Raw genomic sequence first — 11,928 nt, 5'->3', positions numbered from 1 at the left:
GGAAGACAAACTCAAATGTCATTAAAATAAAAATTCATACAATATATGCACATAAAAATATGACACTCTAGAAATTATCTTTTCATTAATCTTTAAAAATTTCATACATTGTAATAGTGGACATTTGTAGAGAGGAAATATTCACTCTTTAATCCCCTTAACTGGCTTCTATTACAATTTTCTTTAAAAAAATTAGAATCCTATCTCATTGGCCCTGAATTCCCTTTTATAGTGACAAGGCAGAAAAACAAGCTTCAGGCCGAGTCCGACACATGTCAAAATTTCATTACCTAATAGCTAGAGTATCCCTAAAGACATATTTTACATGTACAACACAAAATCCTTCCTGGAAGCATTAAAGAGGGTGACTGCAAAAGTATCTTCTAGAGACTGGAGCCACAGGCTTGATGGAAGTAGTTCAGGTGTCCTTCTATAGTAGTACTATCTACGGTTAAAATCTAGATCCTAGCACTAGGGCAGGTGCATTAGAGCTGGTACATGGGAGTTGAGTGTTCTGATCATCTCATCCAAAATTGGGAACCTACACAAAAGAAGGGACAAAGGGAATACAAAAATGGAACACAACCTTAATTACTCTTCTTCCTCGGGTTGATCTTCTTCCAATGAATGATACTTCTTGTGCTTGGCGTCTACCTCATCAATAGGCCAAACCAAAAATCTCAAATTCTGCAATTTATTTTATGGGTAGGTACAATAGCAACTTCCAAGGTGAACTTATGATATAAGGGATCCACATCAATGATTTTTTCAATGATCAAATGAAATGGGTTTTCTTGATTGGGCTCCTTAATCAATAAATCCAAGATTGCATTAATTGCATTCCTAAAATATTGCTTCTACTTGTCAAGATCTTTTACCTGCCCATCCTCTATCAAAATGGTGGGAATATCCCACTCTTGTAGGCCCCTGAATGATTCAATTTTTTCACTCAATGCCTTTCTTTCTTCTTCCATGTGGGGGAGGTCTTTTATTAACAAAGTATAGTTCTTCCATGTTATCCCCATATTTTGAGGTGCACTAGGATTATTTTTTATCACCAGAAGAATCTCCCTTAGTTTTGTAGCCCTTGGGAACCATGTGACCCTAAGTGGTTTAAAAACTGAAAGAATATCATCCAATTTGTGACATAGTTGTGACACCAAACAATAGGAGGTGTCGACCTCATCCAACTTATTGAGCACCCTATTTGAAATTTGCAAAATTGTTGCTTTTTCTTATTCTAAATATTTTTTCTCCACCTCTTCTTTAACCTTTTGCAAATCTCCCTTCAATCTTTCCAATTCATTAGGCTTTGTTGGCATTGCATGAAGATTGCATTGATGAAGTATAGTGTTTCCACTGACATCGATAGAAATTGATAATGAATTTGTATTGCAACTAGTAATGATGCAATAATGCAACCGGTAGTAAAGCAGTGAAGGAAACTGATATTGGTATTATTATTGAAGTGGTGAGATCAACCGGTAACCCTAACTAGTTGATAAGCAGAACCGTAATGGATGGAGCTTTGAGAATTGGTTGTGATGATCTATGATTTAATGATGATCGGAGATGAAGATGCCACATAAGCATGATGCACGTGATGAGTTACAAAGTGGATTTGGTGCATGAAAATAACCATTTATCTTTGGAATGAGCAAATGCATAGCATGAAGTGAAAAATGCATGATGATCTATAGGATCCAATGTGTGGTGATCCAGGAGCGGTTGAAGTTGTCTAGAACAATATGTAGTTGATTGCTATGTAATCCAACAGTCATGATTGAGCCGATATGTTTGTAATCTCTATGAGATTTGTAGGTTTTGTGATGTGTTACTGACCTATTGTATTTGTATTTAAGGTCGATGAGTTGTTTTTAATTATGTTGGCAAATTAGGTTAACTGTGGTAGTGTGATTATTGTCGAACTAGAAGGAGTGTCTATAGAATGTTGTGAAGGAAGATAGGAGCAGAAAAGGATCTGTTTAAGAAAGGTAGTTCTATTTCCAGATCAACAAAGAACCTGTTGTTCTCTAGCCATTACAACAGTTAAATCCCTTAACTAGGTAAGCTTTAACATGCTTGGTGTTGTTTAAATTCTCTAACCAAGTGATCCATTAGCTTGGATTTGAAATCCTCCACTGAGGTTGCCTTTAATAGGGTATTACCTTTAACAAGTTATTGTAGTTAATCCCTTAATCGAGTTGTCCTTAACCAGATCTGTTCTTAATAGGACATTATTGTATAAGCTTCTATAAAGGCTTGGCTCCTAATAGGGTGAACTTCAAAAGAGTTCAAAATACTTGTGGTTATTCATCCCCAGCACAGTTTTTCCCATTTGGGTTTCCACTTGAAAAATCATTGTGTCAAGTGGTGAATGATTTTGTGGATGCGTTTTGATATGGTTGATATGATTAACTAGTAAAGCCACTTAGATATGTTTAGATGACCAGAATTGATCTGAAATGAGCTATTACTGATGTTAGTAAAGTGGTTTAATGTTTTGGTTAAATGGTATTTGAGTTTTAGATCTGTTGCATTGTATCATTGATGTTTTGGTCAACCGGTAAAGTTTGACAGTACAGTTGCAGTTTTTGATACAATATCTAAACCAGTTAGGTTAGCAAGTTGTTTCTGAGTTGGAATTAAGTTTGGTGAAATTTTAGTATATTTTCTATCTACTAATTCACCCCCCCTCTCAGTCATTGACCAGATCCTTATTATTTCATCATATTATCAATTGGTATCAGAGCATTTCAGGTCCTCTTGTGATTAAGCCTAATAGATTAAGGAAAATATATAGGAGAACATGATGAAGAAAGAAGGTCCGAAGTCCAATAGGGAAAACTTAAAAATCTAGAGTGATAGGATGAAGACCTATATCAAGAGCTTGAGAAGTCAATATTGGGAACATGTTGTTACTAAATATAACCTGCCTAGTGGGATTCTATCAGATGATCAAAAGAAGGAGAAATAGGAGAACAATCAAGCATTGGAGGCCATTATTAGTTCCTTGTCTGATTCAGAGTATGTTGATGTTCATGGATTGGAGACTGCCTATGAAGTATGGAAGAAACTGGAAGATATCTATAGGAGTGATGAGCATGTTAAGATTGCCAAAGAAGAGATTCTAAGAGGTAAATTTGATGATATGCACATGGTTGAAGGAGAAAACATTCAACAGTATGGTCAGAGGATCAAGGAGATAGTCGAAGAGATCAAAAGTGTTGGAGGTACAGTGGAGGATACCACAGTGGTTAGCAAGGTGTTGAGAACCATTCTACCGATCTATGCTATCCGAGTTGCAGCCATTCAAGAACTCAAATCCATTGATAAAACAAAGGTAACTATTGATTCTATCATTGATAAATTAACTGCATTTGAATTAAATGGTTTTGGTGGAAGTGTTTAGAGTTCAGAATCTGCATTTAGAGTCTCAGTGTCTATCCCACCAGTAAGGAAAATAAGAGAAGTGAGCTACACTCATGAGTCTAGATCCAATAGAGAGGTAGATGATGAAGATAGTCTGACTGAGCTTGAAGCATTGTTGGCCAAGTGGTTACCCAGAGGTACTGGCAAGTACAAAGGTAAATTAACTTTGAAGTGTTTTGAATGTAACTGGATTGGACATATTGTTGCTAACTGTCCAAATGGAGATAATGAGAAAAAATGAGAGAAGTATAGGAAGTTCAAAGGAAAAGGTAAAAGAGATTATCTCATTGCAGTGGATGGAGGAATTACAGATGAAGCATCTGAAGAAGATGGAAATGAGCACATTGTCTTTGTTTCTATTAAGGAAGAGACATCAGATCAAAAGTCATTGGTCTCTTGCATGGATAGTTTTGATGACTAGATTATAGACAGTGGTTGTTCACACCACATGACCGGTGATCGGAGTAAGTTTCTTACTTTGAGAGAGTTTAATGGAGTTGTTGTGAGATTTGGGAATGACTCGCCCTACATGGTGAAAGGAAAAGGATACATCTCTCTGAATGGTAAAAACAATGTAGATGATGTCTACTGGGTTGAAGGACTGAAACACAATCTTTTGAGTGTTGCTCAACTCAATGACAAAGGTTACCCATTGGAATTCAAGAATGTAGTCTGCAAGATTTATGGAAGAAAAGGTGAATTGGTTGCAACCAACAAATAGACCAGAGCTGACTTGTTTCATTTAATCTCTAAAGTCAACAATTGTTTAATTGCAAAAGTAGAAGATAGTTGGCTTTGGTATCAAAGATTCTGTCATGTAAATTTTGATAACATTGTAAAAGTCAGTAAGTCCAAATTAGTAAGAGGTTTTCCATAATTGGAAAAACCGGTGAATGCCTTATGCAAGGAATGTCAGTTAGGGAAAATGACATCCTCAACCTTCAAGAGAAAATCTTTCTCAGCTAAACATTTACTGGATTTGGTTCATACCGACCTTTGTGGACCAATGAGGACTAGGAGAATTCAAGGTGATCGGTACTTCATGATTTTAACTGATGATTGCTCAAGGATGATGTGGGTCACATTCTTGAAAGATAAGACAAAAGCATTTAGCAAGTTTAAGGTACTCAAAGCCTTAGTTGAAAATGAAAGTGGAAAGAAGATAAAGCACTTGAGAACTAATCAAGGTGGTGAATTTACTTCAGAGAAATTCACTAGATACTATGAAGACAATGAATTTGAGAGGCAGCTTTCTGCACCTAGGACACCATAGCAGAACGATATTGTAGAAAGGAACAAATGATCAGTTGTTGAAGGTGTTAGGACTATGCTAATTCAAGGAGGTGTAGCTAAGACATTCTGGAGAGAAGCTGCCAGGATGGCTGTTTACACAATGAACCAGATACTGCTTAAAAGAGGTAAGGACAAAACTCACTATGAGTACTAGTATGGTAGTTCACCTAATGTCAATTACTTTAAGATTTTTCATAGCAGATTTTCTATCAAAAGAGGTGATTATGTTGGTAAGTTTGATGCCAAGAGTGATGAAGGTATATTTCTTGGTTACTCCAGTAAGAGCAAAGCTTACAAGTGTTAGAACAACTAGAATAACAAGATCATTGAAAGTGTTAATGTCCGAGTTGATGAGTTTCTTGAGAAATCAGGAGAAACCAGTAAAGAGAAGGAAGAAGAAGAACCTTACACACTATTTTTGGAACCGGAATCAGTGAAGCCAAAAGATGAAGAACATATCAGAGAAGCCCTAGTTCAACTAGAATAGGAAGGTCCAGTAGAAGAAGAAGAAAGTGAAGAAGAAGAAGAAGAACCTGAAAAACAAGATCATGTTGTTCCAAGGTATGTTAGACTCAATCATAGCCTTGATCAGATTATTGGAGACAAGAATGCAGGTGTGCTAATAAGAACAAGGCTTAGAGAGATCCCATGCATGATTTCCAGCATTGAGCCTAGAACTGCAAAAGAAGCATTTGCAAATGAAGATTGGATCAAGGCAATGGAAGAAGAACTTGACTAGATAGAGAAGGACAATACTTGGTCATTGGTACCTAGAATGGGATGAGCTTCCTTCCTTCTTTGAGGAAGAGGATGTGCTTAGAGCTGAACTGCAACATGAGACCGAACTAGGGGAGTTCAAGGATGATTCCTTTTGGGATGACCTTGAGGGATTTTTCTCAAGTTTTGACACTAAGATGACATCTTCTAGTCAGTTGAATCAAGAGGAGAAAGAAGAAGATCTTACATTTCTAGCAGAGGAAATAAATTTTGAAGAGCAAGGGCATATAGATCAAAGGTGCCTATTTTATTGCCAAATCAACATAACAAAGAGGAGATCGGCAGTGATGGCTTACATCTATTTCCTTCAAGGGGATGCCCGATCAGAAATTTGGATTAGACCTACAATCCACCCCTTGTCATGCTTTTTTCTGAGTATGAAGTTGAGCATCATGAAGGAGAGCGAGTTCTTTTCACCCAAGAAGGATAAAATTCAAACATGGGTGAGTTTTTTTGCTCTCAGGTTTTGGGAGGCATTCCAACAGTTTGTTGGATGCTTTTCGATCTCCTTTTTCTAGTTAGTTTGAAACAAGCATGAAGAGCATCAGAGCTTGTTCAGGAAAGGCTACTACTTTGACAAGCTAGTCAATGGCTTTGTTTAATTTCTTTCATGAGAAGCAATGCACATAATTATTTAGGCTTGTCTTTTCAGTTATTTTCTTTCCAAGAAGTGTGTGTGCACACTTTTCTCTTTCAACATAGCAGAAACTTTTATAATCCAGGTTGCAAGGGTAGAGATTATCTATTTTTTTTCCTCCTATGACTCTATGCCCAATTATTGCCTTTAGACATTTGATCTTTCCCTAGGTAGGCTTAGGGCCCCCTCCAAGTCACCAGAAATGTTGGAAATTTTTGTGCCAACCCTTGCAGAGATTAGTTCTGAGATTTTAGTATGGATAACATGTTGTGTTAGTCAGTGTGATTAAAATGCATAACATGAAGGTTATGTGAAGGTGCACAACACAAGGGTTAGTGATCAGAGCCAACAGTTACACCAACATCGGTGTGACTAACACGTTGTGTTATTTACCACCTTGTGTTAGTCATAATGTGTTATTTGTTGTAGAAAGTTCCAACAGGCTAAGGGTTTGGCAAGCTCAAGTTTCACCCGCATGGGAAGGTGGGGAAGGTAAGGAAGTTAGTTCCTTTATTTTCTCTTGTGTAGGAATCAATTAAAGCAGATGGCCCATGCGAGATAAGATAAGATAATGTGTGGGTGATGTTCCCTACCATCCCGTAAGCTGAAAAGTGTTACAGATGAATGCTTGCGGGGTAACACATGCAACGAGAATTTTCCTCCCACCACTATCCTGTGCCAAAGGGAAAGAAAAAGAAATAAAAGTGTGGGATAGAGAAGAAAACAATGTGATGGCTTTCCTTGTCATCCCACAAGGTAAAATCAATGCTCAGGGGACACATGCAGGGTAACCAGATCAAAGGCATTTGTTGTTCCCCTCCATCCCATGCAGTATGAGGGGAAACTCGACAGTCAAGCATAGTAGAGATATGTGGGCCCAGGGTACCATGTCAGTCATCAACGACTGTTGGATCTTCATAATGGCCTAATTTGACAATCATATTTTAAAGCTTTATTGAGCCCAATGGGAGGTTGCATGGCTCGATCTTGGGCATCCATCTTCATGTGATTTGAAGGATCGAGCATCTAGAATTTAATTTTTGTAGAGCAGTCGAAAATTTAAACCTTTGCGCATGGTGGTTGTTGACTAGGCGGTCAAATCTAAGTTTTTCCTTGGTCAGCACCCCGAATCTAATCCTATTTCATTCCAACTACCAGAGGACTCTGTCATATCTCCAAAGGTGAGGTCCTGTAGGCTAATTTTAAATGCCACTTGTGGCTAGTCAATGCAGAATAGAGACTTTTTGCCCTGCAAATGTGTTATGCATGCCATCAAGGCAAAGATATCTTCCTTTCAAGGATATTTTTCTTTTCTAGAGGTAGAGGACCCTCTCAGAGCCAGATTCAGCATGTTATTGATCAGATCATCCTTGATCTGATCTTCCTCCTCTCTGACATTTTTGTAACCTAACCCTACCCAGGGTTAGGTTTTATTAACTACAACTCGATTTGAGTTATGTCTGAGCCTTAAAGGAAATTTGGTATCCCTGTTTAGGGATCTTCTTTCTTTTCTTCTACAAAAAAAATTATGTTTCTCTGCACTTGTAAAAATTTGTCTTGCCTTCACATGAATAGAATTCACCTGGTTTGCCTTTATTTAATTCTTTTAACTTGTGTAATGTTTTACCTTTTTGTCTTAATACATTTTAGTTTGTTTCCTTAGCATAGGTGAGTATGTTGATCACTTGTTGATGTCATCTATGAACTAAATCAGTTCCTCCTACTATCTTGCAAATTTAAACCTTCACTCTATATCTTGGAAGCTAATTAGGATAGAATCATGTGCATGCCTTTGGGTGGTTTTATTTGTTTTTTGTGTAGTTACATGGAAGGAGATCACACTTATCAAACATCCCTTCCTTTTCCCTTTTCCCTCTCAAAATTAGTAGATTAGGATTTATTAGCATTGGGTTGGTCCAACACTTGCACTTAGATTGGAAAGGAAGTTGGCCTTCTCCACACACTTAACCTCACTTCTTCAAGTCCCACTCTTAGGAGGTTGTTTTCATGTTGCACAAGGTTTATGATCAAGGTTGTTCATCAAGAAGGTTAAAATTTTATGACAACAGTAACCATATCATTCTTCACCATTTTCAGGACAGGAAGAGTGTCAAAGGTACACAGCCATACAAAGCCCTAATTACATCCTTCATGATTTTATTCACATGATCTAGAAACATAGTTTCTCCATGGATCTAGCTCATAATTATTTGAATCAATGCATTCTCATAGCTAAAATCTATTTCAACTCCTTCCAAATGTTTAACCCCATCTCTAGAATATTCTTGTATTGTTTCTTGAAATTTATTAGGTCATTCTCTACCAACTTCATCCATAAATCATTGAATTTGGCATTTATTTATTTCTATTAGGGGCACATGAATGTAAGCCCTAACATCCTCTGCATACACCACATCTAACAACACCTTTGAAAATGATCCTTTCTTGTCTTTCTTCATGGCCAAAAATGAGTAAGGCTTGAATTTGAGTCATAGCTCTAAGGAAAAGTCAACAACAATAGCTATAGCCATTTGAATCAACATGTAGAATTGATAACACAAGATTGTAGAATACCTTTGATCTCACTATCGTTAGTTCTTACACAAGATATCTTCTATAGTATATTATAGCTCTCAAATTCACAAGATCAAAAGTGATCAAGATGAATTAAAAAACACAATTTATCTAATAGCTTCAACTACTTAGGGTTTTCATCAAATTCACTTGACTGCTAGACACCAAAAAAATGCTACTCTATATTGACAGAGATCACATATACTTTTGTAGATCACTACAAAGAATTGGAAAGTTCTTATCAATTTTTTCCTTTTCCTCTTTCAATTATTTCCTCAACATGGCCACTTCTTCTTCAATCTCAGTGTATTCTTTGTATTTGATATGTAGCTTTATTTCAAGATCATCAATGGTCTTCTTTCCTTCATCAATTTGTCCTTTCAGATGGACAACATGTTCTACTTTATTGAACATGTTTTGATAATATTTTAGATCAAATCGATCTAGTCTTAACTCTTCTTCAATATCTACTACTGCATCAATATCCCAACCTTGTTGTTTGATAGTGTCCAAATCTTCTTATTTAAACATTATGTTCAAATAACGGATCTACCTAAGCTATTTGATTGTTTCTTTAGGAACCTTTCTCTAATGCCAATTGTTGAACACTCCTAGATGTTGAGAGGGGGGGATGAATCATCATATATTAAAACTTAACCATTCATTCATCATTCATTCCAATTATCATATGTGCAAAAGTAAAAATTTGAAAACAAAAGGCCAATTGCACAAGAACACCAATATTTTACATGGAAAACCCAACGTGGAAAAAACTACAATGAGATCTATCTCACTGTATGAAAGTTGATTAAAAAATTTTAGGCTCTAGGCCAAGGAAGATCACTTCTTCTAATTTGAACTTGCAAGCTAAGACACAAACCCTGGGGAAAGATACAATGGAATTGCAAAATAATAAATATCACTTGCTTAGGGAAAGATACAATATATTTGATTACAAAGAATAATTATTGTTGAACTAAGAGAAGCACATTCTTTGAAATGTTGATTACAGTTTATTATTCTAAACATTTGAAACTGACTTCATTACTACTCATCTATTATTGTGCACCTTTGCACTTACTTGATACACCATATACAACTTCTCATTCAAAAAATTCAATCCTTTAAAAGATTTCATCCTTTATATATCATCAGTACAAAGAAGATACATCAATTAGGTCAGCCTAATTAGATGTAACATGTAGAGTTTAAATAGTTGGCCCTAAATACTTTCTCCAAAGAAATGCAGAAGGGAAACAAGATGCGTGAATCATCACACCTTGTTGGCACACCTTTCAATTGAACCCAAATCATCACCTTCAACTATGCACACTACCACAAGGATAAAAAACACTCAAGTCAACTCCAAAAAATAAAATAGATAATGCAACCCAGTTAAACATACTCAAAATATGATGTAGACCTCCACAACACCTGTGGATGCACAAAATAGCATCACCTAACACTAAGAATACTATATTTGACAATTGTAAAACCAAAAACATTACAAAGGCAAAGGAATGCAAAGAATTATTGCAAACAAGGTGCACTATCACTACATGATAAACACTCAGATTGACACCAATTCAACTACAAAACAAATAGGAATGTGAAAAATTGGATACAAAATTCTTTTGTATCCACCAACATCATACTACAATTGCAAGAAAATAATATGTTCATGGACTTTATTCTCTAGTTGATCATAGTCCTTTTGTCAATAATGTAGTAGAAAATGCATTGTCACTTGACCTTGATGAATACTAAGAGGGGGGGGGGGGGGTGAATCAGTATACCAAAAACTCTTGCACTTAAACACTTAAACAGTCTAAAGATAAACCAGTAAAACAGCTTAACGGACAAACCAATTATCACACATGCAAACCAAAATGCAAATAACACATTCACCCACAAAAGAAATACAGCCATAACACAAGATATTTGACATGGAAACACAAATGGGAAAAACCACGGTGAGATGGAACTCACAAGTCACTATCTGCAAAATAGAAACTAGACCGGTTAAGGTCTTACAATGTTCTTCACCAGAATAGATCGTGTTGGGAATCTCAATCTCTGTTAGGAGATAAGTTCGATCAAGGACTACCTTGCTAGAGGATTTTAGATTCACAGAGGTGAACCACCTTGTTAGAGGATTTTACAAAAGGCTTTTGGGCCTACCCGGTTAAGGGCTACAGACTTGTCAAAGATGTGAGTAATCAACAAGTGTTTGATCTATCTAATAGCACTGACTGCTCAATTAGATCCTTGATAGCTCATTCTTAATGCACTCCTGCATTACTTCAATCTTCTACACATTCATATTCTTTTCAACTCCTCAACCACCTTAAACCCTAGTCACAACATAAACCCTTTTAGCAACAACCTAAAACCCTAGACATGACGTCCTTTTAAAGGAGTCTGATTTCATGTCGGTCCAATAGGATTACATTTCAATTTCCTAGGTTCAATGAATCTAGACATACTCAGTAACATGACACAAGAAGCACTGCCAGTGTGTCAGCACCGTCAAACAATCGGTGGATTGATAACTCATCACAGAGTATTACCAGTTCATACAATATACCGATTGCCGGTTTGACAAAAATGAAGACTGGTCAAAATGTGTTATGCCGCTTTAATCCCTCGTATTGCTTGAGGTCAACATGTCGCTTTAGACCAAGAAACACATTCTTTAAAACATCAATAGTCTAAAGACTATAATACAACATACTTGCAACATATCGGTTGAAACAAATACTAGTTGTGCTCTAACTCATACATATAAAGAGGATCTTAATGCAAGTGTGTGTCCATCAATGACAATCACAACATAAACATCAAAAATGCCAACAATCTCCCCCTTTGGCATTGATGGCAACACTTAGGAAAATTAAATTTTGACATCTAAGTGTTTTACAACAAAATTATGCCCTTAGCAAAATTGCTCCCCCTAAGCATATACACTATCCCTTTAATAATACAATGAATAGCAATTTTGCATATAGAGCATATATCAAAGTAGATAGAAAATTTTTAAAACCAGATACTTCTCCCCTATACTTCTCCAAAATAGAGTACTTCTCCCCCTTTGCCAACAATGACAAAGTACCGTTGAACAACATTGTTTCCATTTGATATTAAAACAATAAAAGTTTATGACAATAAGGAGTAGTACTTGTCAAAAATAGATCTATAGTCCTGCAAGAATTGCT

Source organism: Cryptomeria japonica, chromosome 9, assembly GCF_030272615.1.
Source record: "Cryptomeria japonica chromosome 9, Sugi_1.0, whole genome shotgun sequence".
NCBI lineage: Eukaryota > Viridiplantae > Streptophyta > Pinopsida > Cupressales > Cupressaceae > Cryptomeria > Cryptomeria japonica.
This window is presented reverse-complemented; position numbering follows the sequence as displayed.